The 23,672-nt window shown below is 43.9% G+C and overlaps 1 protein-coding gene across 3 annotated transcripts in view; it reads left to right on the plus strand.

The window, feature by feature from the left end:
- Positions 1-23,672, plus strand: part of ENOX1 (ecto-NOX disulfide-thiol exchanger 1) — a 504,034-nt gene that overhangs the window by 7,068 nt on the left and 473,294 nt on the right. The window lies entirely within an intron of this gene.

The raw sequence follows: 23,672 nt of genomic DNA on the forward strand, positions 1-23,672 counted from the left end.
GTCCCCCAGGGAACCCGAGCCTCGGTTGTCCGTGATGGCAGTCTGTCTGCTAGATAATCTGGGCTGTATCGGGTGTCTCCCTTTCCTCTCCCAAGGTTTCCTAGGGACCCCTCCCAAATAAATAACTTGCGCTTAAATTCTGTCTCAATGTCTGTTCCTGGAGGAACCCAACATGTGATACTGAAGAATCTGCTTTATTATATTCCAGTTTTGGTTAATGCCCCCACTGGTTTTTATAATGAGGCAGATTTGAGAGACCCGGCCTCGGTTTGTTGAGAGCTCCTGAAGGATTAAGGTGAATCCAGTGCCATTTTTTGACTTGCAGCTGAGAAAGACCATGCTGACCTGACGGAGGGAGACTAGCTGGACGGTGGCAGGGCAGGCGGTGGTGAGCAGCTAAGCCGAGGCAGTGACTGTGTGGGGAGCCAGCATGACATAGAGGCTTGTGATGTGTGGTCTCTGAGCTGGCTGCCATTTCCAAAGCGCGGTTGCAGCCCTCTACCCCGTGCCATTGCCCCGTCTGTCCCCTCGGCGCGACGGCCCTGACAGGGCTGAGCGCTCTGCCTTGTCCATCACCGTGTTCAGGCTTTCGGTAGTTAAGTGGTATAAGTCTAGGCATACAGAAAAGAAGACAGAAAGACACATTAAGGAGTATAAATAATTCACTACCAGATCATTAGAAGAAGAGCGGTATATTTTACAGGAAAGCTTTGTGCAGCTGTAGAAAATGATAGTTGGAGAGGTATCTGTCACGCGTGTCCCAGATACATGATGAGTAGTGATATTTTTCCCCCATGCTCTTGGCTGAGTGGTGATTTTCATCCACCATCAGTTTTGGGAAGACCTAGCGTGCGCTTGTATCTATTGTTTTTCCTGCTTCTCTGATAGTATTGCGGTTAAGCCGAGTGAATGAGGGGTAGCTGGCGTGGGGCTGGTTCTTTGCTCTTCTTCAGTCAAACTGCCAGGGTTTGGGCTGCAGTTTCTCCTGCCAGGTCTCAGGCCACCAGCTCCCCAAAGAGATGAAAGGGTCCAGAGGGTGGGAGGAGGAACGCATAAATCCACAAACAGAGCCATTTTGAAATACATGCTGAATTATGCAATGAGCGGGTTAAAGCTTGCTGGATGATAGGAAATAAGATCAGGCAGCCTCCTAATTGTCTCACGGATGGATCCTAATATTCTGGCTCTGTCTGTCGTCAGAAAGGCAAAGACTGGATAATGAACCAGGAGAACTGGACACCATCGTATTTTTGCAAAAGCAGAATTGAGCCAGCGACCCAGGGGAGACGGAATGATGAGACGTTGTCTGGTGGGTCAGCAGAGAGCTTACTGGGCCTTGCTTTCTAGGGAGCACGCAGTCATGACGGTGGAAATGCTGAACATGCGAGTGGAAGGAGACATGATGGGTGTAACACAGCGGAAAGGAAGAGGCCTTCTTAATGTACAGTATTATGCACATTTATGATGTTTTTAATTAAACCTTTTATGTGGAGATAGTTGTAAATTCATTTGCAGTTGTGAGAAACCATACAGCGAGGTCCGCGTGCCCTTTCCCCATTTCCCCCAAGGACAAGGTCTTGCAAACCTGTAGTACGATATCACCACCAGGATATTGGTTGCCACAATCCATCTATCCCGTTCAGATTTCCCCAGCCTTACTGCTACTTATTTGGTGTGTCGTGTGTGCACATGTGCACGCATGTATTTTGTTCTATTTAATACTTAGGATACTTTTTACTTTAAAAAGAGCCCTTTTCATTCTAGAATTTTGAAAATAAAGGTCACTTGTCTAGACTAGTGCTGGCTTAATTGTAACTGAAGAAAGGTGCTGTAGAATAAATTCCTCAACCCCCTTCTAAGTCTTCGATTCTGCAAAGCAGTGCCAGGGGCCCCCTGAGGGGGCAAGAAGGCCAGTGCACCACTCAGCCAGGTAGGACTTCCACTTAATTTATTTCTTGTTTACTATTGTATGGTAATAAGAAAACCTTTGAAGAGTATGACTGTTGTAAAAGAAGCTTGCTTATTATAGCTCATTGTACGTCCTCTTCCTTATACTAGCATTTCTAGCCTTTCCTTCCCACATTCCTTTCCCTTCCCTCTCTGGTCTGTGTTGGAGGGTCTCACCCCTGCAAGCTGCTTCCCAGATTTCTGGATGAGCAGCCGTGTTATGTTCAGCCCATGGGAGGCACGTGGGAGACAGCAGGGAGAAGGGTAAAGCCAGGCTGTGTTCCCCTTCCTCTGGCTCCGAGCGGCATCTGTGGCAGTGGGGACGCCTGTCTGGAGCCCCACTCATACCTGATAGACCTGTGGTTCTAGCTGCTCACAAGTGACTGACCCGTGGACTCCAGCAGCGCCCCCGCTGCTGTTGCCGCTCCAGGCCAGGGGAGTAAGGGCCTCCTGCTCTGGGCAATCTCTGGATACCTCACTGTCCTATGTTAGGCTCTCCTCCTCCACGGCCTGATACCCAATTCTCTCTATTAAATATCCTCAATGAAAAGTACTTGGAGAGATTACTAGTTTCCTAGTTAGGCATTCCCCAGTTCCTCCAGAGATGGCAATAGTATAAATCTGATGAGGTTTTCTTCTGAGATTCTGGCTTCTTCCACTGCAAATATCTTGCTAGCTCCAAACAGAGTAGAAGTGCCGGCATTTATAACCTCACCCCTTCCACCAGGCGTCTCTGTGCCTTTACTGACTATTCAGCCCTTCCTTGTTTGGTTTTCCAAACACTGATTTCCCTTTGTCAGATGTATTTGGCAGTTTGGCAGCCTCCCCTAGCATCTTTGTCATTCTATCCCGAGCTGTCCTTTTACTAACCTTCCCTGTCTTATTTTCTGACAGTGGTTCTTACTGACCTCATTGCCATGTGTAATATCCTTATGCCCGTAGTAACATGTTGGTCCCATGACTCACTCCTGAATGTACTTTGGTTGACAGGTCAGAGCTCTGGTACATAAGGATTTGGCTTTGCTGGCACTTCACTTTCCTGCACAAGCATGCTTTTTTTAATGATACTCAGGCTCCTTTACCTCATATCCCTATAGAAGTACATATGATTCTATAATAAAAGCGATGGTCAAGAAGTTAGGATGCTTTTGGAAGGACGGAACAGGACGCAACTTCAAGTATAAAGCACATTTGGAAGCCATGTCAGAGGTAGCTGGGGGCTGGGGGCCAGCATGGTAGCCACACAAGCTGCCTTAAAGAAGGGGGCACACAAGAGAAACTTGGTATGCTTAGGGAAGGTGCTGGGTCACCTAGTGTCTGCTCAGGCTCCGCCTCCTGTGGGGGGCAGTTTCGTGGGTTGCTACGATGGTATTGGTCCCAAAGCTGGCTGCATTGTGTAGCTTCATCCTGTCTCCAGGCAGTCTCCAACCGAGTACAGAGAGCTGGGAGTTGGATCAAGGAGAAGACTTAGAGTTGTCTTGGACTGAGATGTTCAAAAGGTCGCACAGACAGCCCCGTCCTAGGTGCCCCGTCCTCAGATGCCAGGAGCCGTTAGGCTTCGCAGCACACGTGGAGATAGTCTTAAAACTAATGGCCATGCGCGTTGCCACTAGGTCGCTGGACTTGGGCCGGGAAAGCTTCAAGGCTGTGGCTTATGAAGAATTGGCACGTGGAAGAGCAGCCTGTGGCGTGGGCTGTAAGTGCGTTCAGTCCTGGGGTTGGCTCTTGCAGTGGAGCAGGGCTGGGGGATGTTTCGTGGGCTGGTGCACACAGCTCCGAGCACACGGGTCTCTTGGAACCTGCCCACAAGGCCACCCTCTTGCCTCTGCTCTTTATAATGACCAGACGTGGTGAGTGCTGGGCGGGAGAATTGTGGATTAGGTGGCTCTGGATGAGCTCACAACGGGAAAGAAACAAGGTCATTTTAAATGGACATAAGCTCTGAAGGCAAGTAATTAAGGCACATTTCAGCCTCATGGACAAATTAGGGTTCTAGTTAATACAAATGCAAGATTAGGAAACATAAATCACTTGCACACCTATAATCATCGAAGAACAGTTTGTTTAGTAGCCAAATAGCAGTTAGGCCTGCTACTTACATGCCTTTCCCCTCGATGGACCTTGTCCCTTTCTCTCTTGGCACTGGCTGAGTTCAGGCCCCTTTTGTCCCTAGCAGTGATCTGTGCACTTTCCCGCAGGAAAGCGGTGCCTCCGTCAGAGCCCACAGCCGTTTCTGAGGACATCGTCCTGAAGCCTGGTCTTCTACCCATTTCAGTTGCATCTTTCTGCCAAGATGTCATCTCTGTTTCTTGCCGTATTCTCAGGAATGTGCAGTGGCACAAGGAGACAGTTTTTAAGGGGAATTTCTTTTTAGGCAGTAGGGACTTGATTCTGTCAACAAACAAAGCGGGTCCTGCCCAAGATAGAGAAGGTGTTTTCTGGGCTCTGGTTGATGCCCTCTCTATTGTGTTGAGTTGGCCCGACGTCAGTTCTGATTTTTCTCATCTAGTTATTAAGAGAATAATGTGGACGTGTAGATTACAATCTCACATAACATTGTGACCTAGCTTGATACTCTGTTTGTAGTAGAGATTTAATGCTCTCAGAGGAAGTCATGCTACGCATTCACTGTGCCAAACGAGTCGGTGTTGATTGTGTCAAGTTCACACTGGGCGCCGGAAATGCAGTGGTGATCAAAAACGGTCACCGTCCCTGTCTGCTGCGAGCCCACGGTGCACTGCAAAGGATATAATATTGGATAATATACTGGAAAGGATATTAAGCAAAATGAAAATAATTATATAATTAGAACTCATGTGAAGCAGCTGGAAGAAACCAGGTCTCTCTGAAAGGGTACAATGCGTGTGAAGTGGGCAGGGAAGGCTTATCTGAGAGCGTAATTTAGAAATTAAGACCTGAAGAGTCATTGGGGTTATCCAGGTGGGAAGTCCGGTGTGGGAAGCCCAGACATGAGAAGGAGTCACTGAAAGATGGCCATTGTGGCTGGCGAGAGGAGAGCGATGGGGACAGTGGCTGGGAATGACGCTGCTGAGAAGTAAGTGAAGGCCTGATGGCGCCAGACCTACGGGCCCGTCCTGCTGAGGACTTTGCATTTTATTCTAAGTGCATGGACGGCCACTGCAGGATTTTTGTTCTGTTTCATTTTTCAAATTGAGGTGAAATTCACATAACATAAAATGAACCATTTTAAAGTGAATAATTTAGTGGCATTTAGTACATTCACAGTGTTGGGCAACCACTGTGTTGTATCTGTTCCAAAACATTTCTGTCGCCCCAAAAGGAAACTCCATGCCCATTAAGCAGCCAGTGAAGGGCTTTTGAGGGAGTGATGTGGTGTGACTTGTACCGTGTTTCCCCGAAAATAAGACCTAGCCAGATTATTAGCTCTAATGTGTCTTTTGCAGCAAAAATTAATGTAAGTAAGACCTGGTATTATATTACATTACATTGTACTATATTATATTATTATATTTTATTTTATACCCGGTATTATTATATTACATTATATTATATTATATTATACCCAGTCTTACATTATAGTAAAATAAGTCCGGGTCTTATATTAATTTTAGCTCCAAAAGACACATTAGAGCTGATGGTCCGGCTCGGTCTTATTTTCGGGGAAACACGGTAGTATGTAAGATCTTTCTGGCAAGTTTCTGGAGAATGGATTGGAGAGGGCAAGAGTGGAAGCAAGACAGCCCACCTGGAAATTATAGTCAAGTCCAGGTGAGATGGTGGTGGTGGCTCCTTTAAGAAGAGACAAGAATAGCAGCCCCAGATACGGAGAAGAGGGGATTATCCAAGACGGAGGAACAGAACCGGGTTTACTTATCCGTGAGTGACTTTGTCCCCTTGTAATTGTCTGCATCACCGTGTCCCAGAGGGTGATCTCTGCCCCAGTCAGATCAACCTAGGATGCCCGTTAAAAGGACAGCTACTTACACGCACCTCAGGATACTGAAGCAGAAGGACCAGTGAGGGACCCTAATGGATTCTGACTGCCCCTGAGGTTTGAGAACACTTATTGTTGCTGACTTTGTCATTCTGATGCCCTTTAAGACGGAAGGTGACCAGACAGTCCATCAAAGTGAGATGAATTAGAATGAGACACAGAGTAGACAAAGGATGACCTAGGGCATGTTTGTAAGTTTGAGTGGGAGGGATGCTTTTTCAGGGATGTATCTTTAACTTGATCCCCGAGGCAGATGTGTTACATGGACAATTTTGGGGGGGGGCGCTGTTTTCTGTGCTTTTCTTTTTTAGAGTATTGTGACTCTCCCAGATTAAGTGGTGACTGACTGAGAACAATGGCATGACCGTGAAATACCATGTAGGCACAGTGCAGCAATTTATTGTAAAAGAGACAAACAGCTCCTGGAGATTAGCTTGTAAAACAAACCGTCCTAGTATATTTGCAGTTCCCTTGTATCTACAAGATTCCTATTGCTTTGAAGAGATGTTGACTTCAATTAACTGATTTTAGAAGTGGGAGTTTTTGAGACTTTAGAGTCAGAAAATCTTGTGGTATAAAAATCACCAATAAACAAATTAAGATTTTTGTTTTTTGGCTTCTGTTTTCCATTTGCCTTTGGTAGGTTTTTCGAACCCAGTGTTAACTTTTTAGAGCTATCACTTGCAGCCCGAGTCTGCGACACTTGCATGTTCCTATCCCAGTGGTGTTTGGAGCTTTCAAATAATCCCCTTCCATCCACCCCGCTCCCAACAATTTATGACATACATTTGGTTGTTATAATTTTAGAACTGAAAGGGGTCATAGAGAATGTGTAGTTTGCTAGTTTGCTTATAACTATTACCCTTGGAGAGCTTAAAGTTGTCAGAGTAAGGCTTTCCTATTGAGGAGGGGGTTTTGGTCCTTGGGGATTAACCCCCATGAGTAAGTGTGTATAGTATCCAGTGGCAGTCAAGGATTCAATCCTCTTCTCTACCTAATAAAATAGCACCTCAGCCCAGCCACCCCTGTGCAGCTTTTGAGTGGCCTCAGTGGCACCTGCTCTCTCTGGAAGCAGCCATGTGTGTTGCTATCCCTGTATCTTCGGCCCTGCCCCTTTTTGGAAAAGGAAGTGCTCAGCTTTTGGAAGAGGATGTCTCGTTTTGATTAATATTATTCCCACTCTTCTCGAAAGCCACTTTGGCACCTCTGGTTGTGTTTCTTTTTCAGCGTCCAAATTCAGACCTTAAGGGGTTTCATTGCTTTGTCATGCAGTTTTATAATGTTTTGAGGGCCTGCCTGGCTTCTTTGATTTCTCCCCCTCTCCCCCACTGGAACATTTAAGTTTAGAGGGGGGTGTGAAGTAAAGCTTTCCATTTATTTGACACTGAAGATAAACAGAATCAGTAAATAGCCAACTTTTTTAAAAAAGCTTAATCTTTCTGTCCCACAATAATTCATGCTATCATATAAGAGCAAACACTATAGAATACAAAAAGGAGAGTAAAATAACTCAGAAATACTAGAGATAATCATTATTGACATTTTAGTAAAATTCTTCCAGGCATATCTCTTGGTCTCTGTCTCTATCTCTGTCTCTCTTTATGTACATATGTACATTACACACATACATATGTATGTATATATGTGTGTGTATATATATTCATACATATATACCATGTACAAATAAAATTCTAAATAAATGGGATTTTGCTTTATGTGCTATTCTGTAGTCTGTTTTTCTAACAACGTGGTGGACATCTTTCCATGTCAATAAATATAATCTTTTTAATGACTGGGTACTTTTATTCGATGATTTTCTTTGTAACACCAATCCTAGGGCAAACTAGCTTAAATAATAAGAATAAATGGAAAATTCCAGTGGGTGGGGACTTTTGGCATGATTTCATTTGGGTTTAGGATTGCTTTCTTTATTTTTTCTTTGCTACTCTTTTTCATGCTCCTTACGGTAGCATATCAACATCTCTTAGGGCCCATTCACTATTCAGAGAAGGAGAGCTCTCTCAGTCTTCAGACTAAAATCCTGGGTTTCCTCCTACTTGGATCATCTCAGGTAATGTGACGGGGGATGCCATTTTCAATGCTGCAGATTTGGGTACAAGTTTATGCTCATCCCATCCAAACTTCATGAATAAGAAAGTCAGAGTTCTGCTAGAGAAGAAGGAGGGGACCGGATTGTAGAGGGAGCAGCTAACGGTGTCTGTTAGGGTTTACAAGGCTTAGACGTTCCTGTGGTTTCCAGTTTTTCCATCTAAAAATCCTCGCTGCTTGAAGCCTGCTTGTACTTACGCACACCGTTTTATGCTTGTGCAATAAGCTCATTTGGGTAAATTCTTCTTAGAGGAAGTGCTGGATCCAAAGGTTGACCAATTTTACGTTTTAAAAGCCATAAGCCATTAAAGCTGTGCTACCACACTTTTGCCTATTATATGTTATGCGTTGAAATCCCTCAACTGCCTGTTGTGAATTTTTAATTTTTTTTTTTGCTTTTGAATCTTTTAGTGGAGACTTCAGAATTAAAGCAGAATGTCAGGTGTCACAATTTCTCTGAGCAAGACAAATTTGAAGTGACACAATTTGAGCTTAATCAAAGCTTCTCTGGTGTAAAATGGTTTACCAGAAGGCAAAGAGAAGAGGATGGAGAGGCATGGGCTCTACCAGCTGCCGGCCTCGTGGTTGGTGGCTGCTGGCTCGGGGTAGACGATCTGCGTGCCTCTGAGTGCTCACCTGAGACGTGCCATTGGCACATGCTCTGCAGCCACTCTGTGCTGTTCTCGTCCCCATCCCAGTGTGTAATAAAGATCAGCGAGGCATAATTGGAAGTGCTGGGAGCTGGTGGCCAGTCATGCACTCACACTGCATTTCCAGCTGTGGTACTTACTATAGGGGAATCTGCTAGAAAAAATCCACTTACCCAGGGACCTCTGGGATGGCAGGACCTGGTGTGCCTTGGTCATCGTTTTGAGGAAGTGAGTGGGGGAAGTCATTGGGATGACACACTTTTAGGGACCCGATGGCAGAGAGGTGCTCTCTGCCATGTTGGCCTTTATTAAGGTGAATGAGAAGGGGATTTGGACGGGAACCTAGTGGTCTCCGAGTTACAGTCTGTGACGGGTATTTTCAGACACGGTTGCAGGGTGCCATCCTATGCAACTCTCATTGCAGCATTGTGTGTTTGTTTGTTTGTTTTTATGCCAATAGTAAGGGGGAAAGCTCAAACGGATTAAATCACTTGTCTGCCGTCATAGCTGGTAAGTGGAAGAAACAGGAATTTTGAGCTCTTTCTTCCAACACATTGATACACTTTGTCTCCCAAAATGGAAATTATTAATAGCAACTTGCTTTATTTTAACTGATGGTACAAAAGAAGAAGTGCAATGTTTAGTTTTGAAATTGAGATACGGCATTGAAGAGATTCCCCTGAGAACTGTAAATGATAAAAATGAAAGTGCAGATGGCCCAAATGAGGTATGTGACCTAGAAAATGAGGAAGTTGGATCAACAGTGACAAAGGGAATAGGCTTACCTGTGGAAAATGACTGCAGGATGAGAGTTTCATGAACATGAGACATGTGGATAAGGGCCAAGTAGTAAAAACAGGTTAGGTAAAGTGGTACGGTATATGTGAGCACATTCTAGAGCTATGAATATGCTCAAGAAATATAAACTATTATTGCTAAATTAGAAATGTTTATCATGGAAGCGTATTTCCATGACAGAATTTTATTTCAAAGGAGAGAAGTGGTGGCGTTTGGAAATGTGTACGTTTGGCTGCTGTGTTCATTTGGGTTCAGATGCTAGAAAGATACAGATCAAAAAAGCCAAACCCTATCCTTATTAAGAAGGAAAAAAAAAGAGAACAACTTACACGTAAAAGCAGAACTTTATCAGGGTGGAAATACGTTTATACTTAGAAAGTGAATGTTAAAGTGTAGACCACTTGGTGGAGAAAAGTAATGGCTTAAACTCACAGGAATGGAATTATGGATAGCACAGGGCGACTTCTGCTGACATGTCGAATAAGAGTTGTTTGTGGGCGTGGGCCAAAAGGAGGCCTCCACTTCTCTCAGTCAGTCTCTCTCGTTTCCTTCCCCACCCCCCCTTATTGCCAAATGCCAGGTGGGACTGGAGGGCACTGACAGACTGAGTGGTCCTAGTGAGTCTCCTATTGCATCTGGCAACATGTATTCCATCCTTGAGCTCCTGCTGGCAGCTAGGTACTGCCTGCGTGTGGCGTCTGCCAGCGGACAGTCGAGGAAGAGCCGCAGGGGAGAGTAGAGGGCTTTGGCACGTGCACAGCTGTACATGGCAGACCCTGCCCGCTCTAAGTGCTTTGCTGGGAGCTGAGTGCATTCTTTCCCGCCGGTGCTCTAATGAAGCCATTACAGAAAACCTGCTGTAGTGTCTCCATAGTCACGTTTATTGGAATTCACTCCATCGTCCAATTGCACTGATCATTAAAAAGTTTTAATGTGCAGTCTCAACTTTTCTCTCCTTGGCTTGAGGCAGTTGCTGCCCGCCCTGTTTGGCAGTCGCCGTGAGTGGCTGTGAGCACCAGTGATGTTATTGGCTGAGGAGTAAAACAGAAGCTGAATCAAGTTTGGCTCCTAGCATACTTCAGGGCAGAGCTTCTGGTCTCAGGCTTAAAACAACCCAGAAACAGCAGCTGAAAATGTCACTGAGCAATGCATCCGCGAATGGCCTTGGGTGCCCGTGGGGTTATCTGGGCCTCAGCGTTGAAGATGCCGCTGCAACTTCCACTGCTCCCAATTTGTGCTCATATCTCTTTAGTCTCTAAATCTTAGCGTGAAATATTTAGTACCCCAGGAAAGCTAAATTAATGGCGAGTCAGAGTAATTAAGGCAAAGTAAATAATCTCCAAGGTTCTCATTCCCCGTGAAACTAATTTCATATCTTATCCTTCATGTGTTAAAAATAGTTCTCTGCTAATTCAAGATGCCCATGCTCTGTGTTGCTGAAGTGTACTTCAGTTCGATTGAAAGATGCAGAGCAGAGAGTTATTTTCAATTGGGCATTTTTTTTGTTGTTGTTTAAGAGACACATTTTGGCACCGTGAGAACGTGAATGTCTTTGGGTGAACGGAGAGTTGGACACAGCTGTGGCTGGGCAGCTGCTGGGCCAACAAGCTGTGGTAACTTGCAGCTGGGACAGCCTTTTCATCCGTGTGGCAAGAACTCCATTCCCATGCTCCTGTCCAGTGATGAGATTGCAGGACGTTGGCCATTGCGTGACCTTGTCCCTGTGTACAGGTTTAGACACTGGCTCTGCTCAGCTCTTCTGAGCCACAGGGACATTGGGGCTTGAACATGATCTTAGAGTTTTTGTCACCTTCAAAGAATCAGCATAAATGAGGGAACAGTTCCGAGCTTCTGAGTGTTTAGACCTCAGTGTACAAAGCCCATCGTTCCACAGCTGAACTATTGCAGTGACAATACCGCATTGTCCCAGGGCCTGAGAGGACGCTTGGGCCTGAGAAGGGCGTGAGAAGGGCATTTGGACACAACCGTGCCAGCTGTGACCCGGTGCTTCCCCACGCTAAGGAAACTGCTCTAGGATTGATTATTGCTACAGCAGTGGCCTTGATGGAATGAGAGAATTCTTTTTCCTTGTGATAAGAGAGTATCTGGCTTAGAACGACCACAGGTGTTTGAAGAGAAACGCGTGACATATGGACCCTCAGTTACCTACAGCCGAAATACGAGATTGTTATCTTGCTGTTGCTCACTTTCAAAATCCCTACTTATCTTTTTCTCTTCAAAGAGCTGCCTCAGCCCTTTAGACTCCAGAGAAATACTGTTTTGCTTTTAAAAAGTTGTGAGGTGGCCATGTGGGGTGCCACAGGCCGACCTCGGAGACACCGCGGCTCGGTTCCCGGACCCTGGGAAAAGCGAGTCGTGATCTTTGTGCTGGTGGAGGGTCGCGCCTTCAATGTGTAAAAACCACAATACCCGTGAAACACAAAATGGGGTGCAATAAAACGAGGTAGGCCTGCAGTCGCTTTCCAGCACGGTGGAGTCTGTTTCTAGTCACACATCTGTGCAGGAAAATGGGGCTAATTAATGGAAGGAGAAGCACAGTGCAGCGACTGTCACGCCTCTCGAGCTTTTTGATATTTAGTTTTTGATATTTAGAGTTACTAGAAGATGTTTTTGGTCAGTGAAGTGTTCCCTTTTGCTAAATTTTACATTTCTCTTTCTGAGGAAACAAATGTTAAACTTGAGTTGAGTGTTGCCATGTGGTACGTGTGGGGAATAAGAACATTTTTGCTGTTTGTAAGGACATCATCCTCTCCGTGTATGTTGTGACTTCTTAATATGACCACCTTTGTGATAATCCCTACGGGCATTTCTGCAGCACCCAACAGTGTGCAAAGCCTCAGGTCAGCTTTTGATCATCAGGACTGGACAATAATCATTATCCCTGTTTCAGAGGTGCTGACATTGAAATTTGGTGAAGTCAATTTGCTGTTTATTCCTTCATGGACTCACCCTTTAGTTCACAAACTGTTACAGGGTGCGTCCTAATGTTATGACCGTTCCAAATGTACACAGTGAGACGACCCCCGCCCTCACGGAGCACAGGCCACGCAAAGAAATGGATGGGTGTGGGTACCTCCATGGGGTGGCCAGCGTCACGGTGCAGGGTGAGAGGTTGGTTCGCACAGGCAGGTACGAGGCATTCTGACCCGGGAATTGAGGTGCTGATCATAGAGGTGAGAATTAGCTGGGCTCCAGGGAGAGACCGTCGCTCAAAGCTGAGACAGAAAAACAGAACGTTCCAGAAGAGCAGTGTGACGTGGCTGGGGAGTATGAGCCGAGGCGATGAAACTTAGAAGCTCACATCGCTTATAAATGAGAGCTGTAAGTTCGGGGGTTCCTGCTTCCCGCTTCAGTTTCTCCTTTCCACTACATTCTTGGTTGCATATTTGGGTTTTCTTTTTCCTCCTTCTAAATACGTCCTTGGCACCCTCTGTACAATCCATGTTGAAAAATGTGAAGCGTAGGGATTTCGTATGACTCATCAGCTACAGGCGCAGCTTGCATTATGGTCAATGCATGAATCTGGGTGTGTCTGTCCCTCTGCGTTAGTTAAGCTGAAGTGACGGGGCTGAGGCCCAGACGTTCTTAGTTAAGTGTCGTGACAGGAGAAGCAAATGCCATTTTGTCAACCACAAGCAGGTACACTTCTGCATGACCCAGCCCTCGTGCAGAGGTCGCCCAGTGTATGTACGTTTGGCACTTGGAAATCTATAAAGCCTTAGTAATTATTCTGAAGGGGTTGGTGTTTTTTTTAAAGCTGTTGCTCTGGTTTAAAATGGCTTTTTGTTCACAGCGATGAGTAAGTACCACAAATAATTGAAAATGACTTGAAGAACGGAGTAGAGCGGAGGTAAGGCGTATTAGCTGCCGGCTGATACTTTTGCTTTGAAAGCAGGTGGTTTTGTTAGATTTTGTACACTGTAGGTGGTGTAAAGAACAAACCTTTCCATTTTTTTTCCCCCAAGAGCCATGATGTTATCTTAGTAATTGAAAATAATCTTCTAAAGTTGCTCTTTAACTAGATTTACACAATCCCCTTTCAAATCATCTGTTATCTGCCCTTACATTTCACAGCAAATGTTGCTGTCTGCACAGACCCTGCTAATAAGAAGATCAAGTGTAACTCTTTTCATGATTTGAAGTAAAGTGTTTCTATTGTAATTATCCTGGCTTCTGGTTGTGCTGTTACAAGTGGGCTCATTTCTCAGCTGGGTTTATGAGGATGTTTCATTGTGGAATGTAAGGCCTTCTGTTCCAGCAGTGTTTTCTCGCATAAACGTCTGAAGGATTTCTCTCTCTCAATCAGGTTAATTTTTTATGTTAAAAAAATATTTTCGTAGATATTTCAGGGTATGGGCTGGGATTAGGGAGAGGTAGGTTTGGATAAATTTTTTTTTTCTGCTACACTTGGGTGACACTTGAGAGGCACTATACCCCTGTTTATATCTTTACTGACCTCAGTTTCGCCAAATTAGAGTGAACACTGTACCTATTTAACTGCAGTGGGCAGGTTTTAAATAGGTGTTTTATGATGGTGGCGAGAGAGGTAAACATTTTTTATGTTAAAATGTTAAAGGTGCTGCTAACGAATGTTGTGAGAAGCTGTTTCCTTTGGAATTCCTTTGGAATTCTTCAGGAATAGGATAGATTCTCACACGTTTAGGATACACATTCTCCATGAGTCTTACAGATCTCTGACGGTGCACGTAACTATTTCTAGCCTGTGTTTGCATTTTATTTTTAAGTTGCTATGTTATCTCCCTATTACATAATTGATCTGCAGAAGCCTTTTGGTTTTCCTAGGCTAGCAAAATTTTCAATAATGTCTTCTTTAAATCAAAATTACTAATTATTTCCTCAAGGAAGCTATCAATCAAATTGTAGAAAGATAAAAGCACATTAAGTCCTATTTAAGTTGGACTATCGAATCACTCTGGGACTGTACATAGGAGGTTCTCAGTGGGTATTTGTTACTGGTATTTGGCGGAGTGAAGAAGGTCTGAGGGTTGAATGAAGAAGGATGGGGTCTGAGAGGGAAGACACAGAGGCAACTAGTTGGTTTCCAGACGGCGTTTGAGTACAGTCCTCATGGCTGCACTTCAGGGCCTGTGGTTAGATAGAGGCCCAAGTCCTTCCACCATGTAACAACTGTACAAGTCCCTTCAAATTTTGAGCTGAATTTCCCTTGGGTCCAAAATAAGAGGGTTGGACAAATTGATCCTCAAAGATCAAAGATTCTCAACTGCTCTGAAATGACAAATTCTCTAAAATCTGAAGAATAATCAATGCACTCATAAACCAATAATAAAGAGAGTCGGTTCATGAGCAATAGTTAAACTATACGGTCTGTCTTTTTAGGCTATCCATTGTATCACTCAATTCTATTAGGAGGGATAAATGGGATTGACCGGATCATTTAGACACCTTTTTAATTACATTAACAAAAATATAAATATTCCATAAATATGCCTATTCACAGGCTTCATGTAATGTGGGACTTTTTCCCCCCTTTAAAATCCCTTCTGATGTTGACTGGAAGGAGTATTGTTTGGTATTGTAAATGGTAAGAGAGTAAATATCTTGCCTAATTCCCACAGTTAGCGACCAGCAGCAGTGCTTTCTCAGGATGCAGCCTTCCCAGTGGTTGCTTGTCCCAGATAGTCGACTTCCATCTGGTGAAAAGGGTACCGCTGGCTCGTGCTCATTGGCGGCAAGAGATCCAGGCTGTGCTTCTACTTTTCTATGTTGTGTTTTGTCTTGTTTAGTACTTACCACATCTCCCACTTAAAAGAGATATAGGAATAGTCATGGGGAGTTAAAATCAAATTTGTCCCGTGGTTAACTGAACAGGTGAAGAAGTTGAGAAGGAAGAAACTCAAGTTCGACAGTTAAAAGGACGCTAATTACCCACTCCCAGGGATCTCAGAAGACGGAGACCTGGCTGTCCTGTACACCAGCAGCTCCCAATAGGCACACCCGGGGAGGAAGGGAAAAGTGAAGGCAGGTATGCGTGGAACAAATGGAAACGGCTGCACGTGGAGCTTACATGTATCCTGGGGCTCCAAACGGAGAGGGGACAGAAGTGGTGACGAAGTTGACATTGCCCCTGAGCTGCTTTAATATAGGAGTTTCTCACTGAACGGAGATGTGGCCAGATGCGTTCTTCAGACTTTTGCCAACACTTCATCTCAGCATCATATCCATCTCAGACACACCCAGGTGCACTGAACACCAGGAAGCCCAGCTTTATTTGACATTGGGTGTAGAAAAAGTGACGAAGGAGGGTTAATTAGATTTGCAGGAGGAAGCCTGGGGGAGGGCAGAGAGACGCGTGCTCTTACTTTACTGTTTCGTCTCGTCTCTTCCTGTTCTACTGCCGACTACTTGGGACCCTGTTTCCAGCCCCTCTCCTGTAAAAGTCGGTAGGAGTGCGCTGACGGAGGCTGGAAAGTGACACAGATTTGGCTGGAAGCAGTGACTTCATAATGTTGTAGAGCAAAACTCCCGGGTGATTCAGCAGACACAAATGAGAGACAAAGGAGCCACTGTCCCTTCAGTAGAACAGGAAGTAGAGGTGGGCGCCAGCAGAGGGCAACTCATCTGTGCACAATCCCATCTAATGCAGCCAAGTGAGCCAGGCACCCCGAGACAGTGCGTGGGGAGCTGTGATTTGTAACCCGCGAATGGAGCGATGTTTGTGGGGCAGTGTGCAGGTAGTTTTATATACTGTCATAGAATAGAGTGGCGTGCTTTTTTGTCACAGTGTGGAAAATGCCCTGAGAGTAACTGCATGAATCCGAAGTAGCTGCAAGGTGTTTGGTAGGGTGACGGTCCATCTGACGGTGCAGAAAGATGAGGGTACGTATGTCCCTGTCAGTTTTAGGTATTGTCTGTATTAGTCTTTGTGTGAAATAAAGGTGATTTCCTTCAGGCTGAAAACATCTATTACACTTTTTTTTTTTAACTGATCATAGTTCTGAGGAATTTGCTTTTCCTTACCTCCGTTTCTTTACATCTGAGTGGAAAATGAGGTTTCTTGCAGGCATTTCTGCTGTGGAAGCGTGGTTTTCTGGAAATAAAATGAGGGCAGGGAGGAGGAAGACCCCAGGCCTCTTGACTTTGGGCAATTCACTGAGAATTTGGGTAGTCAGAGCTTCCCTCTCACAGTACTAATAATTATACTCACCTTTTTCTGTATCTCAGGAATTCGGAGAAAATAAATGAGGTAACAGCATAAATGTTTGAGCTCTCTGCAGGGAGAAATGCTATATAATCATAACCAACGTAATGCTTGCTGCCAGGCGGGTTGTGTTGGTTTCTTTATCTTTTCTACTTTAACTCTCTGGAAGTCAAATCAGGAAATCACGGTCCTGCTTAGCTCCCTGAGAAGATTTCCCACAGACCCTGTGCATTTGAACTTTGTTTTAGGCAAAGAGTCTTTTTACGTGAAATGTATGTGTGGTGCCTGTTGTTTGGGTTCCCTTGGGAATTTTTTTAAATTTTTTTTTATCTAGCTTAATGAAATTCAAGGAAAGGGACAGCGTAGCTGATGGCAGAGGCAGGCAGTAGGGACAAGTGCCAGTGGAGTCCTGGGGCTCTAAAGGAGACAGTCCATCAGTCCACTGGGTAACGTGCTGATGTGGTCCCTGGTTACGGGGGTGGGGTGGCGGGACTCAGATGGCCGGCGGCCATAGCATGCAGCAAGACTGTGGTCCCCTCCATACCTTCGGGAGAATGGGAAGTGAGGGCATGGTCCTGGCATTCGTAATGATTACTAGGGACCATGTGTCTGCTCTAGGGATGCAGGACAGCGTACATCTTGTTGCATTTTAGAAGGATTGAGTTTTTAGAAGTTTTAAATGAAATTCTAGCACAAACTGATACTTTTTAGCTTTCTGGGAATTACTTCACCAGACCAGAATACTCTTTGATGGTGGCAGATAATTGGAGTGTTCATTTTTATTATGTAAATGAAGAAAATGAGCTTTGTTTTCATGGTGTATCGTTGTACGGAAGCGAGTCTTACACTGATAACCTTTCAGGTGCATAGATGCCTAGTGCGGTGTTCCCAGATTCCCTCTGCTCTGTAATGCCCATTATTGTACATTTTATGATAATTAAACCATCATATAATTCTCCTGATAGAATGTAAGTCTTATGAAGGCAGAGACTACATTCCTCTTGCTCACAATTATAGCTGTAGCATCTAATATAGTACGTGACACATAGCAAATGCTCCATAATTATCTGTTGGATGGATGGATGGATGGATGGATGGATGGATGGATGGATGGATGGATGCAGCTTGATTATTCTGTACCCAGGATGGATTCAGACACCCTCCGAGAAGCAAATATCATAAGTGTTGCCCATCGCTACACATTGAAGAGATATCACTCTTTATCATTCCAGGTGATATAAAAATGCCAACCTGTGAAAACTATTACTCTTTATTTTTACATGCTTATCAGATGATTCTGGTGTGCAGCTTGGAATGTCAACCTCTGATGTAAAGTTTTACAATTACATTTTACTCTGAAAGACAGTGGCTTCTCTATCACTGGAAATTAGAAAAATAATGAGGCATTTTCATATGAGGTGTGGTGGAGGCTATTTGAGCATAGTATGAGGAATGGAAAAAGTTCCATGGAGCAAGTTTAGCACTTTGCTCTTGTCTGCCTTGCTGTCATGCCCCCCAAAATCTGGCTGGACTTTAAACAAACAAAAAGTATTTACTTATGTGACTGTTTATTATTGGTAACTATTTGTGTGTATTATTTGTTACCATTGCTACTAATAATGTCAATAAGAACACGTATGGGATACTAACCATCCTTCGAGCATTATAAATATCGTTCCATTTCATTGTCTCACTGACGCCCTATTAGAGAGGCACTGTTTTATCCCCATTTTACAGATACGGACATCCGGGCTTATAAACAAGTTCAGTCACTTGCCCAAAACCATTCAGGTGGGTAGTTGTTGTAAATTCACCTTTTTATTTTGAGATAATTGTACATTTACATGCAGTTTTAAGAAATAATAGAGAGAGAGATCCCTTGGATCTTTTACTTAGTTTCTCCAAAGGGTAATACCTCCTGAAACGACAGTACAGTGTCACAGCCAGGGCGCCCACATAAGTACAGCAGGATACAGGACGTTACCACCCCCACAGGGGCCTCCAGGCTCCCTCCTTTGGGCTCCCACATGCATCTCCTCTCTTCTTACCCTTCCCCCGTAGCCGTGACCCGAGCAGCCACCAGTCTGTTTTCTACATTCTATAATTCTATCATTTCACGAATGGTATATAAACACAACGTGTGCCTTTTGGGGTTGGCTTTTTTCCACACAACATAATTCCCTGGAGATGCATTTAGGTTGCTGTTTCTACCAATAGTTTGTTCCGTTTTATTGCTGAGGGATAGTCCAACTTTTTAATCACTTTTCTGTCAGACGACTTCTGGGTTGTTCCCAAGTTTTGACTACTATGAATAAAGTTGCTATGGACATTTGTGTGTAGGCTCATGTTTGGACATATCCCAGGTTTTTATTTCTCTGGGATAAATGCCCAAGAGTGCAATTGGTGGGTAGTTTCATGTTTAGTTTGTCTAAGAAACTGCCCAACGGATTTCTCTAGTGGCTGTACCATTCAGTGGCTGAATGATGGTTTTTCCGCATCCTCTTTAGCATTTGGCATTGTCATTATTTTTTTTTAGCCACCCTGATAGGTATATAGTGATACGTCATTGTCATTTTAATTTGCATCTGTGTTCGCATGGTAGCATGGCTCCGGGCTGGCTGGTCACAAGTTTGGCTGGCTGTCAGCTGGAGGAATCAGGGTGGCAGAGCCACATGTCCTTCTGTGTCCCCTCATCCAGCAGACCAGGTTGGTGACTGGGCAGAGTTCTGAGGAACCAGAAGCTCACAAGCTCTTTTGAGACCTCCACATGGAACTGGCAGACCTTCGCTCCCCTGTGCTCCGTTATGCAAAGCAAGTCACAAGGCCAGCCCAGATCAGGAGTGGGGGGTACACACTGCCCAGATCAGGGGTGGGGAACTCACTGCCCAGATCAGGGGTGGGAGAAGCTGCAAAGTCACAATCAAAGGGCATGGATACAGATGGGATAGAGTTGGGGGCCACTTTGCAATTAATGTACCACATCAGGTGTCTTGGATCTTCTATCCATTTTTGCCCTTTATAACACACATAAATATTTGTGAAAATATATTTGACTGGGAGTTGGAAAATCAATTGTGTGCATGTGTTAAGAAATTGGATTAAGGATACCTGGAGCCCTAATATTACCCAGCTTGTTTATTAACACTTACCCTTAGCAGATGCAGGATTGGCTTCTGCCTAAATCACAGTGGGACAGTTAAAATTAAAGAAATGTAATCAGATTTTCATCTTTTTTGTAGTGTAAGTGTTACATAGGCTACTTTCTGCCTATCCAGTTTCAACTCAACTGCTTTTGGGCAGCCCTTAAATTCATTCAGCAAGTCTTTACTAAGTGCCAGGCACTAGGGCTAAAAAAAAAAAAAAAAGGAAAAAAAAAGAAAAGCAAAAAGGAGGCCCAAGGTCCCTGCTGAGGACTTGCCGTCCCACGAGAGACGTGGCTGTGCTGCAGTGACAGGTGGTGTGCTCTGTGTGCCCCCTCAGGCACAGCCTTTGCGCTGGGCCTCTGGACCTTATTCTGGTTTTTCTTCTCACCTGGAACAATGTGGCCTCCACTCTATTCTACTTTCCCACCCCCACGTGTGCAGTCACGAGTGCCTGTGGGAGACGTAGAGGTTTGTCTGTGAATGAGGTGTCCCGTGCATCCTGGCTGAGTGACAGTGTTCTGGGGACGGGTTTCTCAGGAGTAAGGGATTTCTCTGCTTGCCAGTGAGTTCTGCTCATTTTAGAAATTAGCCACAGGCTGGCTAGAGGTAGTGCGGGTCTCACACCATAATTATTTTATGGCTTTGATGGAAGCTCCAAAGCTCTCTGTAACATTTTAGTTCTTTGGCTAAGGTCACACCAAAAAGTAATTGATGTGCCGTCCTGCCATGTCACCTGCTTGACAACTAAGACAACAACTGTGGAAACTTTAGAATTTAATTTTTGTTAAAAATGTCACTGAAGAGAAATGTAAATGGGACAGTATCTACCAAACGGTTAGGATTGGTAACCTCTGGCTGGTAATGATGATTTGTTTTCTTCTTTAGTTAGGCTCAATTGTGTTTTCTAATTTTATACTGTACAAATGTATTACATTTGTAAAAAAAAAAATTAAAAAGTTTATGTGACAGAAATTTAGGGCCCACAGGTAATGATTTCTGACCAGGGAGAGAGCATGAGAGCGGAATGCTGTAGAGCTTCACGGGTGTCAGAGGCTCTGAAGGGAGGGCTGACAGAGCCCTTCTGATGGAATGTTATGTCAGCCGAGAGAGGTAAGAAGCCGGGTAGGGGATTCTGATACGATTCCGTCCTCTGCGGTAATTCTTGGTGCTTCCCGGGGTGCCCTTCGTACAGTGTGCCACTCACATGCCACGAGGACGCTCTGACAGAGATGGTCGTGTGGAGGCAAGGATGCAGGTGAAAGTGCTCACATCCGGCCCACAGCCTTTCAGTGAGGAGCGTGCGTGGAAGTTTCCTGTGCAGTGTGGAAGAGCGGAGTGGATTGTGTTCTGGGGCTTGGAACATGGTGTCCTTTCTTGGATGTCCCGAGCCGATCTGGTGATGTGAAGGATGCGGCAACATGTGACCTCTGAGTTTCCTGTTACGGAGAACCCACGCAGCACACAGGATGAGCCGTGTCGTGGAGCCAGCATCCTACTTAACGGATGTGGGGTCAACAGGATCGTAAGCAGACTTAGCAACACAGGCAGGCAGCGTGAATCCATGTGTAGAAATCAGAGTCAGCAACGCTGGCCCAGTCATTCGGAACACAAGCAGCTACATGGAGCACATACTCCCGTTCTGAAAGGTAAGGACTAGATTCTGATGAAGAAAACCTGGTCATAACAGGCTGAGGAAAAGCAGCAGAAACCAGCCTAAAGGAATCAAGGCCTAAAGAAAGGTGGAGCCCGGCTGCTGACGGGCGCCCTGGAGTTCCTCAGTGCTAAGGGATTACACTGTTTCACGGTTCTTTAGAAACTGTTTTAGGAAGGACCGTTTGTATTAAATCGTAGGGTTTTCCCCAAACCACTTGGCTGATGTTTTAAAGACTCACTCAAAGCATCTTAGGCCAAAGACTCGGAAACAGAAATGCTGAGGATATATGTTTACTTCTCTTCTCTCTCCTAGACTACCTGTCTCCACAGCACACCTTTTCCCATAGGTAGCTCTGATCAGCTTCCTTTGTCCCCCTGGGCATTGAGATGCTAATTCTTAATTCCAGTGTTCTCTGGTAAGATTCCAGGATACAATTTCAACATATATATATATATATATATATATATATATATATATATATATATATATATAAATAAAGCAATTGTATGACCATATACTAGCAATGAGCAATCAGAAATTGAAATAAAAATGCCATTTACAATAGCACCAAAATGAAATACTTAGGGATAAATCTGACAACAGATGTGCAAAACCTGTACACTGAAAAACCATAATATTTTGCTGAGAAAAAGAAGACCTAAATAAATAGCAAGCTTTTACATGGTCAGAAGTCTCACCGTTGTTAGAATGTCAGTTTTCCCCAAATTGATACATAGGTTCAATGTAACCCCAATCAAAATGCCAGCAGTTTTTGAATTTATCAGACAAAGCTAAAAAGTCACACAGATACACAAAGAACTTAGAGTAGCTAAAACAACTTTGAAAAAGAACAAAGTTGAAGGACTAAAACTACATGGTTTTAAGTCTTGTAAAGCTAAGTAATTAAGAGTGTGGTGATGATGTCACAACAAACAGTCAAACAGATTATTGGAACAGCAGAGAGACACAGGAATAAACCCATACATGTAGACAACTGATTTTAGACAAAAGTGCCCAGGCAAATCAGTGAAGAAAAGATTGTTTGTTCAACAATGGCTCTGGAAGAATTTGGTATCTGTAAGCAGAAAAATGAACATTGAACTATATCTTATAGTATATATATATAAAAATATATATATATAAATATATATATATAAATAAACACAAAATAGATCACAGATATCTATGTAAAACCTAAAACTATAAATCTTGTAGAAGAAAACATAGGGAAATTCTTTGTGATATTGGGTTGGAGAAAGATGTGCTAGATACGATATTAAAAGCACAGTGCATGAAGGAATAAATTGATAAACTGGACTTCATCAAAATGAAAAGTTTCCGCTTTTCCCAAGATACTGTTAAGAAAATGCAAAGAAAAGCCACAGATTGGGAGAAAATATTTGCAAATATATCTGGTAATTGACTTGCATTCAGAATATATGTCACTCTCAAAACTTAAAAAAATGGGCAAATGATTTAAACAGATAGTTTACCAAAGAAGAAATGTGGGTGACAAATAAACACATGGAAAGATGCTCAAAATCATTCATCATTAGGGAAATGCAAATTAACATCCCAGTGAGATAATTCAATAGACATTCACACGGCTCTAATTAAAACAACGGACCATGTCAAATGCTGATGAGGATATGGAGGAAACGGAACTTTCACTCACTGTTAGTGGGAATGTAAAATGGTACAGGGACTTTGGAAAAGAGTTTGGCGGTTTTCTAAAAAATTACACTTACTCCTATCACATGGTTCACCCATTCTCACATCTAGCTATTTACCCAAGAGGAAAGAAAACGTGTGTCTATACAAAGACGTGGATATGAAAGATCCTTGCATTGTGCTTCATAAGAGCCAAAAACTTGAAACAACTCAAATGTTCTTGAGATGAAAGGACACTCACTCATTGTAGCATGACCATGTCTGTGCTGAAACTGCACAGGAATAACATAGAATGAACTATTGATTCATGCAACTACATGGATAATCTCAGTATAACAGTGCTGCATAAAAGAAGCAAGGCCAAAAATGAAACTACATACTGTACGAGTCCATATATTTGAAAATATGGAAAACGCTAACGAAGCTATTGTGTTAGAAAGCAAATCAGTGGTTGCCTGGGGATGAGAAGGGTGAGAGGGCGAGATTACAAAAGGGCATGAAAAACACTTGGAGGTAGTGGATG

The sequence above is a fragment of the Rhinolophus ferrumequinum genome, chromosome 4 (assembly GCF_004115265.2).
Source record: "Rhinolophus ferrumequinum isolate MPI-CBG mRhiFer1 chromosome 4, mRhiFer1_v1.p, whole genome shotgun sequence".
Taxonomy (NCBI): Eukaryota; Metazoa; Chordata; class Mammalia; order Chiroptera; family Rhinolophidae; genus Rhinolophus; species Rhinolophus ferrumequinum.